Genomic DNA, 12,347 nt, shown 5'->3' with positions numbered 1-12,347 from the left:
GTAGGGCGTGCCCTCCACCCTCGTGGCCAGGTGGATGAACCCCCCCCCTGTTGTGTTCTCAATGCCAAATATTCTCAAATATTCCAGAAAAAATCATATTTAAATTTTAGGGCATTTGGAGAACTTTTATTTTCGGGGTATTTTTATATTGCACGGATATTCAGATAACAGACAGAAAAATACTATTTTATTTTATTTTATATAAAGAATAGAAAATAAAAGGAGGGTACAGAAGGTTGTGCCTTCTAGTTTCATCCATCTCATGCTCATCAAAAGGAATCCACTAACAAAGTTGATCATGTGTTGTTAACAAACTCATTCCGAATAACATGGAACCGGAGAAATTTCGAATAACACTATGTTACCGCAATGGGGATATGCACATCCCCAATAATAAGAATATCATATTTCTTCTTGACAGTAGGGAGAGGAAATTCAAAACCTCCAAATATAATCGATGGAATTTTTCCAATAGAGTTGATACTATGAACTTGAGGTTGTTTCCTCGGAAAGTGTACTGTATGCTCATTACCATTAACATGAAAAGTGACGTTGCCTTTAGTGCAATCAATAACAGCCCCTGCAGTATTGAAAAAGGGTCTTCCAAGAATAATAGACATACTATCGTCCTCGGGAATATCAAGAATAACAAAGTCTGTTAAAATAGTAACGTTTGCAACTACAACAGGCACATCCTCACAAATACCGACAGGTATAGTAGTTGATTTATCAACCATTTGCAAAGATATTTCAGTAGGTGTCAACTTATTCAAATCAAGTCTACGATATAAAGAGAGAGGCATAACACTAACACCGGCTCCAAGATCACACAAAGCGGTTTTAACATAGTTTCTTTTAATGGAGCATGGTATAGTGGGTACTCCTGGATCTCCTAGTTCCTCTGGTATTCCACCCTTAAAAGTACAATTAGCAAGCATGGTGGAAATTTCGGCTTCCGGCATCTTTCTTTTATGTGTGAAAATATCTTTCATATACTTAGCATAAGGATTCATTTTGAGCATATCAGTTAATCGCATACGCTAAAAGATAGGTCTAATCATTTCAGCAAAGCGCTCAAAATCCACATCATCCTTTTTCTTGGATGGTTTGGGAGGGAAAGGCATGGGTTTCTGAACCCATGGTTCTCTTTCTTTACCATGTTTCCTAGCAACAAAGTCTTTCTTATCATAGCGTTGATTCTTTGATTGTGGGTTATCAAGACAGCGGGTTCAATTTCTATATCATTATCATTACTAGGTTGAGTATCATCATGAACATTATCATTAACATTATCACTAGTTTCAGGTTCATTACCAGATTGTGTTTCAGCATCAGAAATAGATATGTCATTTGGATTCTCAGGTGTTTCAACAATAGGTTCACTAGAAGCATGCAAAGTCCTATCATTTTTCTTTTTCTTCCTATAAGAAGGACTAGGTGCATCCACATTATTTCTCAGAGTCTTGCTCAATTCTCTTAGGGTGGCCTTCAGGATACAAAGGTTCCTGAGTCATTTTACCACCTCTATTCATAACTCTAACAGCATTATCATTATTCTTACTATTCAATTCATTGAGCAAATCATTTTGAGCTTTAAGTACTTGTTCTACTTGAGTGGTAACCATAGAAGCATGTTTACTAATAAGCTTAAGTTCACCTTTAACATTAGCCATATAATCACCCAAGTGTTCAAGCGTATTGGAATTATATTTCAATTGTCTACCAAAATAAGAATTAAAGTTTTCTTGTTTAACAATGAAATTGTCAAACTCATCTAAGCATTGTCTAGCAGACTTATAACGAGGGATATCACCTTCATCAAATCTATAGAGAGAATTTACCTTTACTACATGTGTCGGGTTATCAAGACCACGAGTTTCTTCAATAGGTGATGGATCAAGATCATATGTTTCTTCAACAGGCAGATTAAGACCATGTATTTCTTCAATAGGAGGTAAATTCTTAACATCTTCAGCTTTAATACCTTTTTCTTTCATAGATTTCTTTGCCTCTTGCATATCTTCAGGACTGAGAAACAGAATACCCCTCTTCTTCGGAGTTGGTTTAGGAATAGGCTCAGGAAGTGTCCAATTATTTTCATTTGTCAACATATTATTCAATATAATTTCAGCTTCATCCGGTGTTCTTTCCCTGGAAACAGAACCAGCACAACTATCCAGGTAATCTCTGGAGGCATCGGTTAGTCCATTATAAAGAATATCAAGTATTTCATTTTTCTTAAGAGGATGATCAGGCAAAGCATTAAGTAACTTAAGAAGCCTCCCCCAAGCTTGTGGGAGACTCTCTTCTTCAATTTGCACAAAATTATATATATCCCTTAAAGCAGCTTGTTTCTTATGAGCAGGGAAATATTTAGCAGAGAAGTAATAAATCATATCCTGGGGACTATGCACACAACAAGGATCAAGGGAATTAAACCATATCTTAGCATCACCCTTTAATGAGAACGGAAATATTTTAAGGATATAAAAGTAGCGAGTTCTCTCATCATTAGTGAACAGGGTGGCTATATCATTTAATTTAGTAAGATGTGCCACAACGGTTTCAGATTCATAGCCATGAAAAGGATCAGATTCAACCAAAGTAATTATATCAGGATCAACAGAGAATTCATAATCCTTATCAGTAACACAGATAGGTGAAGTAGCAAAAGCAGGGTCAGGTTTCATTCTAGCATTAAGAGATTGCTGATTCCATTTAGCTAATAACCTCTTGAGTTCGTATCTATCTTTGCAAGCTAAAATAGCTAAAGAAGCTTCTTTATCACATAACCCTCAGGAATAACAGGTGAGTCTTCATCATCACTTTCATCAATATTATCAGATTCAATATTTTCATTCTCTCTAGCCCTAGCAAGTTGTTCATCAAGAAATTCACCAAGTGGCACAGTAGTATCAAGCATAGAAGTAGTTTCATCATAAGTATCATGTATAGCAGAAGTGGCATCATCAATAACATGCGACATATCAGAACGAATAGCAGAAGCAGGTTTAGGTGTCGCAAGCTTACTCAAAATAGAAGGTGAATCAAGTGCAGAGCTAGATGGCAGTTCCTTACCTCCCCTCGTAGTTGAGGGATAAATCTTAGTTCTCGGATCTTTCAAGTTCTTCATAATGATAAGCCGATATAAATCCCAAGTGACTCAAAGAATAGAGCTATGCTCCCCGGCAACAGCGCCACAAAATAGTCTTGATAACCCACAAGTATAGGGGATCGCAACAGTTTTCGAGGGTAGAGTATTCAACCCAAATTTATTGATTCGACACAAGGGGAGCCAAAGAATATTCTCAAGTATTAGCAGTTGAGTTGTCAATTCAACCACACCTGGAAACTTAATATCTGTAGCAAAGTATTTAGTAGCAGAGTCATATGATAGTAGTGGTAACGGTAGCAAAAGGTAACAGTAGTAAAGGCAATGTTTTTGGTATTTTGTTGTGATGATAGCAATAGCAACAGAAAAGTAAATAAGCGAGAACATTATATGGAAAGCTCGTAGGCAATGGATCGGTGATGGAGAATTATGCCGGATGCGGTTCATCATGTATCAATCATAACCTAGGGTGACACAGAACTAGCTCCAGTTCATCAATGTAATGTAGGCATGTATTCCGAATATAGTCATACGTGCTTATGGTAAAGAACTTGCATGACATCTTTTGTCCTACCCTCCCGTGGCAGCGGGGTCCTAATGGAAACTAAGGGATATTAAGGCCTCCTTTTAATATAGTACCGGAACAAAGCATTAACACATAGTGAATACATGAACTCCTCAAACTACAGTCATCACCGGAAGTGGTCCCGATTATTGTCACTTCAGGGTTGCCGGATCATAACACATAGTAGGTGACTATAGACTTGCAAGATAGGATCAAGAACTCACATATATTCATGAAAACATAATAGGTTCAGATCTGAAATCATGGCACTCGGGCCCTAGTGACAAGCATTAAGCATAGCAAGGTCATAGCAACATCAATCTCGGAACATAGTGGATACTAGGGATCAAACCCTAACAAAACTAACTCGATTACATGATAGATCTCATCCAACCCATCACCATCCAGCAAGCCTACGATGGAATTACTCACGCACGGCGGTGAGAATCATGAAATTGGTGATGGAGGATGGTTGATGATGACGATGGTGATGGATTCCCCTCTCCGGAGCCCCGAACGGACTCCAGATCAGCCCTCCCGAGAGGTTTTAGGGCTTGGCGGCGGCTTCGTATCGTAAAACGCGATGAATCCTTCTCTCTGATTTTTTTTCTCCCCAAAACCAAATATATAGAGTTGGAGTTGAGGTCGGAGGAGCTCTAGGGGGGCCACGAGGTAGGGGGCGCGGCCCCCACCCTCGTGGACAGGTGGTGGGCCCCCTGGCCTTCATCTTTTGCAATGATTTTTTATTATTTCCGAAAAGTTGTTCCGTGAAGTTTCAGGTCATTCCGAGAACTTTTGTTTCTGCACATAAATAACACCATGGTAATTCTGCTGAAAACAACGTCAGTCCGGGTTAGTTCCATTCAAATCATGCAAGTTAGAGTCCAAACAAGGGCAAAAGTGTTTGGAAAAGTAGATACCACGGAGACGTATCAAGTGGTTAGCCTCGCTCTTTGAATGAGTTAGTGCGCGAGACCGATCCCGATCGAGAGTAGTTTTTTTGGCAGCCGTTTTCCACGCCGCGCCATTGTGGGCCGGCCCATCCAGCCGCGGCTGCAGGCGCTGGTTAGCTTGCGCGGCGCTGAAGGCGCTGACTAGGAGTTCCCCACTTACTGGGCACTGCTGAGGCGGGGCACCAAGTGAAGGGTGGGCTCCTTCTGGATATTGTACCCCTGCCAAGGTGCAGCCATCCTCAAGTTGCTTACCAACAAGGATCGGATGCCGCCGGTCCGGTGGATGCCCTCCTTCTCCTAGATCTTCACCTTGATGTTGCCAACGCTGTTAGACGACTCAATATCCAAGGTGATGGTCTAGCGGCGAGGGTCTTGACGGACATATGTGTACCACCAAGGAGGTAGAGAACCAGGTTAGGGGTGGACTATTATGCAACGGATGCGGACATCCTTGAGCTTCTTGTCGGCGATGACGTATCCACAGTTCATTCAACCGGCAATGGAGAGCGATATCACTTTAGTGACGAACAATACCAATGCAGACAAGTGAGAGCTCGGTGAGTAACTTAAAAATTATGGTATGTCTAGCCATGTATAACATGATTGAAACTTTCACTAAATATCTTGATTAATTGTGGTATCCATTTTCCACAATAAGAGCAATTTCAATGGGGCGGCCCATTTCATCCGTCGTTGTGCGTTTGGGTCAGCACAGATGATAACCCACAAGTATAGGGGATCGCAATAGTTTTCGAGGGTAGAGTATTCAACCCAAATTTATTGATTAGACACAAGGGGAGCCAAAGAATATTCTCAAGTATTAGCAGCTGATTTGTCAATTCAACCACACCTGGATAACTTAATATCTGCAGCAAAGTGTTTAGTAGCAAAGTAATATGATAGGAGTGGTAACGGTAGCAAAAGGTAACGGTAGCAAAAGTAATGTTTTTGGTATTTTGTAGTGATTGTAACAATAGCAACGGAAAAGTAAATAAGCGAAGAACAATATATGGAAAGCCCGTAGGCAATGGATCGGTGATAGAGAATTATGTCGGATGTGGTTCATATGTAATAGTCATAACCTAGGGTGACACAGAACTAGCTCCAATTCATCAATGTAATGTAGGCATGTATTCCGAATATAGTCATACATGCTTATGCAAAAGAACTTGCATGACATCTTTTGTCCTACCCTCCCGTGGCAGCGGGGTCCTAGCGGAAACTAAGGGATATTAAGGCCTCCTTTTAATAGAGTACCGGACCAAAGCATTAACACATAGTGAATACATGAACTCCTCAAACTACGGTCATCACCGGAAGTGGTCCTGATTATTGTCACTTCAGGGTTGCCGGATCATAACACATAGTAGGTGACTATAGACTTGCAAGATAGGATCAAGATCTCACATATATTCATGAAAACATAATAGGTGCAGATCTGAAATCATGGCACTCGGGCCCTAGTGACAAGCATTAAGCATAGCAAAGTCATAGCAACATCAATCTCGGAACATAGTGGATACTAGGGATCAAACCCTAACAAAACTAACTCGATTACATGATAAATCTCATCCAACCTATCACCGTCCAGCAAGCCTACGATGGAATTACTCACGCACGGCGGTGAGCATCATGAAATTGGTGATGGAGGATGGTTGATGATGACGATGGCGACGGATTCCCCTCTCCGGAGCCCCGAACGGACTCCAGATCAGCCCTCCCGAGAGAGTTTAGGGCTTGACGACGGCTCCGTATCGTAAAACGCGATGAATCCTTCTCCTTGATTTTTTTTTCTCCGAACACGAATATATAGAGTTGGAGTTGATGTTGGAGGAGCTCCAGGGGGCCCACGAGGTAGGGGCACTCATGCTGAATGCATCATCACGAAATAAGGCATGGCACAAAATAACAATATCAGGGGCACTCAGGTTTCCACAGTTTCCGCACCCAATTAAGCATCTACTAGCAAATATAGCAAAGTAACGTAGAACAGGAAAGTGTATGCTAGTAGTTCGTGCGTCGGAAACCTTCCTCGTTACCCCTACAGTGATGGTATTAATAAACCCATCCACATCGTCACGATTTGGTTCCTCTATGATGCCCTCAAAAGGGATCAAACAAACCGACAAAAATCACGAAGTGGCATCTCCTTATGCTCATCATATAAATAAAACTCCACCATAGGTGGTGAGCTCCTAGCATGGAAATTAAAGTTTTGCACAAAGATATTGGTGAGTAAGAGATACTGTTCGCGTTGGTCGTGGAGGAAGGTGGTGAGGCCTGCATTCTCAGCCAATTCATAGAAATCATCATAAATCCCGGCAGCTCTCAAGAAATCATCACAAGGCCATTCACACGGCCGGACCTCCGCGGTGCGAGGGAGATTATACTTGGGTCTCTTATCCTCCTCACTTTGCTTATCCTTCGAGCTTCGGCTCGATGAGCCCCTCAAAAATCTCTTCATTATTTTCTGAAAAATTCTGAAATTTTTAGCAACTTCAAATAAAAGTGAACCAAACTCAACAAAATTGATAGCAACTACTCCTACAAGTGCCTAGAGCCTATATCATGCATTAGAACTAATTGGAACCATATAAATTTGACATGCAAGCTCAAGAACATGGTCACCTAGGCAGAACAAATTTGCAATGAATAAAGCACTAGAACAAAAACTAATTGGACCAATGGAGGAGTCACATACCAAGGAACAATCCCCCAAAGCAGTTTTGTGAGAGGTGCTTTGAGCAAGGAGATCAAAAATCACAGCAAAATGAGCTAGAACTCGTGCTTGAGCTGGATAATGGTGTTTGTGGGAGGAAGGAGTGTGTGGGTGCAGGAATAAGTGGAGGAGGGCCACTGTGGGCCCACGAGGCAGGGGGCAAGCCCTCCACCCTCGTGGCCAGGTGTATGCCCCCCTGTTGTGTTCTCAGTGCCAAATATTCTCAAATATTTCAGAAAAAATCATATTTAAATTTCAGGGCATTTGGAGAACTTTTATTTTCGAGGTATTTTTATACTGCACAGATAATCAGAAAACAGACAGAAAATACTATTTTTGCTTTATTTAATATAAATAACAGAAAGTAGAAAGAGGGTACAGGGAGTTGTGTTTTCTAAATTCATCCATCTCATGATCATCAAAAGGAATCCATTAACAAGGTTGATCAAGTCTTGTTAACAAACTCATCCCGAATAACATGGAACCGGAGAATTTTTGAATAACACTAGGTTACCTCAACGGGGATATGCACATCCCCAACAATAAGAATATCATATTTCTTCTTGACAATAGGAAGAGGGAATTCAAAACCTCCAAAAATAATCGATGGAATTTTTCCAATAGAATTGATAATGTGGACTTGAGGTTGTTTCCTCGGAAAGTGTACCGTATGCTCATTACCATTAACATGAAAAGTGACATTGCCTTTGGTGCAATCAATAACAGCCCCTGCAGTATTCAAAAGGGTCTTCCAAGAATAATAGACATACTATCGTCCTCAGGAATATCAAGAATAACAAGGTCCATTAAAATAGTAACGTTACCAACCACAACAGGCACATCCTCACAAATACCGACAGGTATAGCAGTTGATTTATCAGCCATTTGCAAAGATATTTCAGTAGGTGTCAACTTATTCAAATCAAGTCTACGATATAAAGAGAGAGGCATAACACTAACACCGGCTCCAAGATCACATAAAGCAGTTTTAACATATTTTCTTTTAATGGAGCATGGTATAGTGGGTACTCCTGGATCTCCAAGTTTCTTTGGTATTTCACCTTTACAAGTATAATTAGCAAACATGGTGGAAATTTCAGCTTCCGGTATCTTTCTTTTATTAGTAACAATATCTTTCATATACTTAGCATAAGGATTCATTTTGAGCATATCGGTTAATCGCATACGCAAAAAGATAGGTCTAATCATTTCAGCAAAGCGCTCAAAATCCTCAGCATCCTTTTTCTTGGATGGTTTGGGAGGAAAAGGCATGGGTTTCTGAACCAAAGGCTCTCTTTCCTTGTAGTGTTTCCTAGCAACAAAGTGTTTCTTATCATAACCTTGATTCTTTGATTGTGGGTTATCAAGATCAACAGCAGGTTCAATTTCTATATCATTATCATTGCTAGGTTGAGCATCATCATGAACATTATCATTAACATTATCACTAGTTTCAGGTTCATTACCAGATTGTGTTTCAGCATCGGAAATAGAAATATCATTTGGATTCTCAGGTGTTTCAGCAATAGGTTCACTAGAACATGCAAAGTCCTATCATTTTTCTTTTTCTTCCTTTTAGAAGGACTAGGTGCATCTATATTATTTCTCTGAGAATCTTGCATAATTATCTTAGGGTGGCCTTCAGGATACAAAGGTTCCTGAGTCGTTTTACCAGTTCTCGTAGCCACTCTAACAGCATAGTAATTATTCTTACTATTCAATTCACTGAGCAAATCATTTTGAGCTTTAAGTACTTGTTCTACTTGAGTGGTAACCATAGAAGCATGTTTACTAATAAGTTTAAGTTCACCTTTAACATTAGCCATATAATCACCCAAGTGTTCAAGCATATCAGCACTGCGTTTTAATTCTCTACCAAAATAAGCATTGAAGTCTTCTTACTTAACCATAAATTTATCAAACTCATCTAAGCATGGGCTAGCAAACTTAGTAAATGGGATTTCAGCTTTATCATATCTATAGAGAGAAATTACCTTTACTACCTGTGTCAGGTTATCAAGACCATGTGTTTCTTCAATAGGTGATGGATTAAAACCATATATTTCTTCAACAGGTGGTAAACTAAGACCGTGTATTTCTTCAATAGGAGGTAAATTCTTGACATCTTCAGCTTTAATACCCTTTTCTTTCATGGATTTCTTTGCCTCTTGCATATCTTCAGGACTGAGAAATAGAATACCCCTTTTCTTCGGAGTTGGTTTAGGAATAGGCTCAGGAGTTGGCTCAGGAAGTGTCCAATTATTTTCATTTGTCAACATGTTATTCAATAGAATTTCAGCTTCATCCGGTGTTCTTTCCCTGAAAACATAACCAGCACAACTATCCAGGTAATCTCTGGAAGCATCGGTTAGTCCATTATAAAAGATATCAAGTATTTCATTTTTCTTAAGAGGGTGATCAGGCAAAGCATTAAGTAATTGGAGAAGCCTCCCCCAAGCTTGTGGGAGACTCTCTTCTTCAATTTGCACAAAATTGTATATATCCCTTAAAGCAGCTTGTTTCTTATGAGCAGGGAAATATTTAGCAGAGAAGTAATAGATCATATCCTGGGGACTACGCACACAACCAGGATTAAGAGAATTAAACCATATCTTAGCATCACCTTTTAATGAGAACGGAAATATTTTAAGGATATAAAAGTAGCAAGTTCTTTCATCATTAGTGAATAGGGTGGCTATATCATTTAATTTAGTAAGATGTGCCACAACAGTTTCAGATTCATAGCCATAAAAAGGATCAGATTCAACCAAAGTAATTATATCAGGATCAATAGAGAATTCATAATCCTTATCAGTAACAAAGATAGGTGAAGTAGCATAAGCGGGATCATATTTCATTCTAGCATTCAGAGTTTCTTGTTTAAGCTTAGCTAATAATTTCTTAAGATCACTTCTATCATTCCAAGCAAGGAAATCTCTTTTAGTTTCTTCATCCATAACATAGCCCTCAGGCACAACCTAGGGTGTGGTTCATCATGTAATAGTCATAACCTAGGGTGACACATAACTAGCTCCAATTCATCAATTTAATGTAGGCATATATTCCGAATATAGTCATGCGTGCTTATGGAAAAAAACTTACATGACATCTTTTGTCCTACCCTCCCGTGGCAGCGGGGTCCTAGCGGAAACTAAGGGATATTAAGGCCTCCTTTTAATAAAGTACCGGACCAAAGCATTAACACATAGTGAATACATGAACTCCTCAAACTACGGTCATCACCGCAAGTGGTCCCGATTATTGTCACTTCAGAGTTGCCGGATCATAACACATAGTAGGTGACTATAGACTTGCAAGATAGGATCAAGAACTCACATATATTCATGAAAACATAATAGGTTCAGATCTGAAATCATGGCACTCCGGCCCTAGTGACAAGCATTAAGCATAGCAAAGTCATAGCAACATCAGTCTCAGAACATAGTGGATACTAGGGATCAAACCCTAACAAAACTAACTCAATTACATGATAAATCTCATCCAACCCATCACCGTCCAGCAAGCCTACGATGGAATTACTCACGCACGGCGGTGAGCATCATGAAATTGGTGATGGAGGATGGTTGATGATGACGATGGCGACGGATTCCCCTCTCCGGAGCCCCGAACGGACTCCAGATCAGCCCTCTCGATAGTGTTTAGGGCTTGACGGCGGCTCCGTATCATAAAACGCGATGAATCCTTCTCCTTGATTTTTTTTCTCTCCGAACACGAATATATAGAGTTGGAGTTGAGGTCGGAGGAGCTCCAGGGGGCCCACGAGGTAGGGGGACGCGCCTAGGGGGCAGGCGCGCCCCCACCCTCGTGGATACGGTGTGGGGCCCCTGGTCTTGATCTTTTGTCAGTATTTTTTATTATTTCCAAAAATAGTCTCCGTCAAGTTTCAGGTCATTCTGAAATTTTTTGTTTCTGCACATAAATAACACCATGGCAATTTTGCTGAAAACAGCGTCAGTCCGGGTTAGTTCCATTCAAATCATGCAAGTTAGAGTCCAAAATAAGGGCAAAAGTGTTTGGAAAAGTAGATACGACGGAGACGTAATAGCAGACAAAAGAGGAGGCCCAATGCGCCGTCCTAAACCCAAATCGAGTCTGCTTCGCGTCCGCGCCGATGCATTTGCGGCCCAAATTTGCGCCCCAAATGCGTCGGCGCGGACGCGGAACGGACGCCACGCGCGTCTTCTCGGTGTCCGCCGTGAACCCACCTGGCGGTCGTCCAACTGCCCGCGACCTTCCTGGTCAGCTTAATTTATGACCTCGGGCCCACACGTCAGCGACGGCGGTCGTTATTTTTTATGCCGACCGTGCGGCAGGGCCGCCCTCAACCGCTTCCAGCCAGCCCCCGTCCCCATCTAGCCACACTCGCTCCCCCGTCACCAGCAAACCCTAGCCAACCCTAGCCAACCCAGCCGTGCCAAATGGGGCTCTTCTCCGGCGCCGGCAGCAGCAGCAAGGCTAAAGGGCAAGTCCGCCGCCAGGCCTTTTCCCTCGAAGTTCTTCCCGCCTTCGCCGGTGCCAGCTCGCCGGCCGAGGCAGCGCGTCAACGTGTTAGTGCACCAGGCAGAGTGGCACTGGCAGCACCGTGTGCCTCTCCCGTACCCCGACGCCACCCTGCCGCATGCCTGGCACCTGGATCCGGAGAGGATCCCAGTACCGGTGGCGCCGCGGTCAGCTAGGGCGCACGTGGAGGAGGTGCGGCGCCGGCGGGCGCTCCTGACGTCGGAGCAGCATCGCGACCCCGCCTACGCAACCGACTCGCCCAACTGGGCGCGCTAGTTCGCCTTCGAGCACGAGGAGGCGAGGCAAGGCGACGCCACGTTCACGAAATCGACCGCGCAGTGCCACCGCCTCCGCTCATCGTCCGATAGGAGGACCAGGCGGCGGAGGCCGCCTACCAGGAGGCCCTTGCAGCCGTCTACCGGGAGAGCGAGGAGGACGACCGACGTAGGGCGGCGGCGGCCGAGGAAGAGGAGGCGG

The sequence above is a fragment of the Triticum urartu genome, chromosome 7A (genome assembly GCF_056163025.1).
Source record: "Triticum urartu cultivar PI428250 chromosome 7A, HENAU_Tu73, whole genome shotgun sequence".
NCBI lineage: Eukaryota > Viridiplantae > Streptophyta > Magnoliopsida > Poales > Poaceae > Triticum > Triticum urartu.
The sequence above is the reverse complement of the archived record's forward strand: the minus strand, read 5'-3'. Positions refer to the sequence as shown.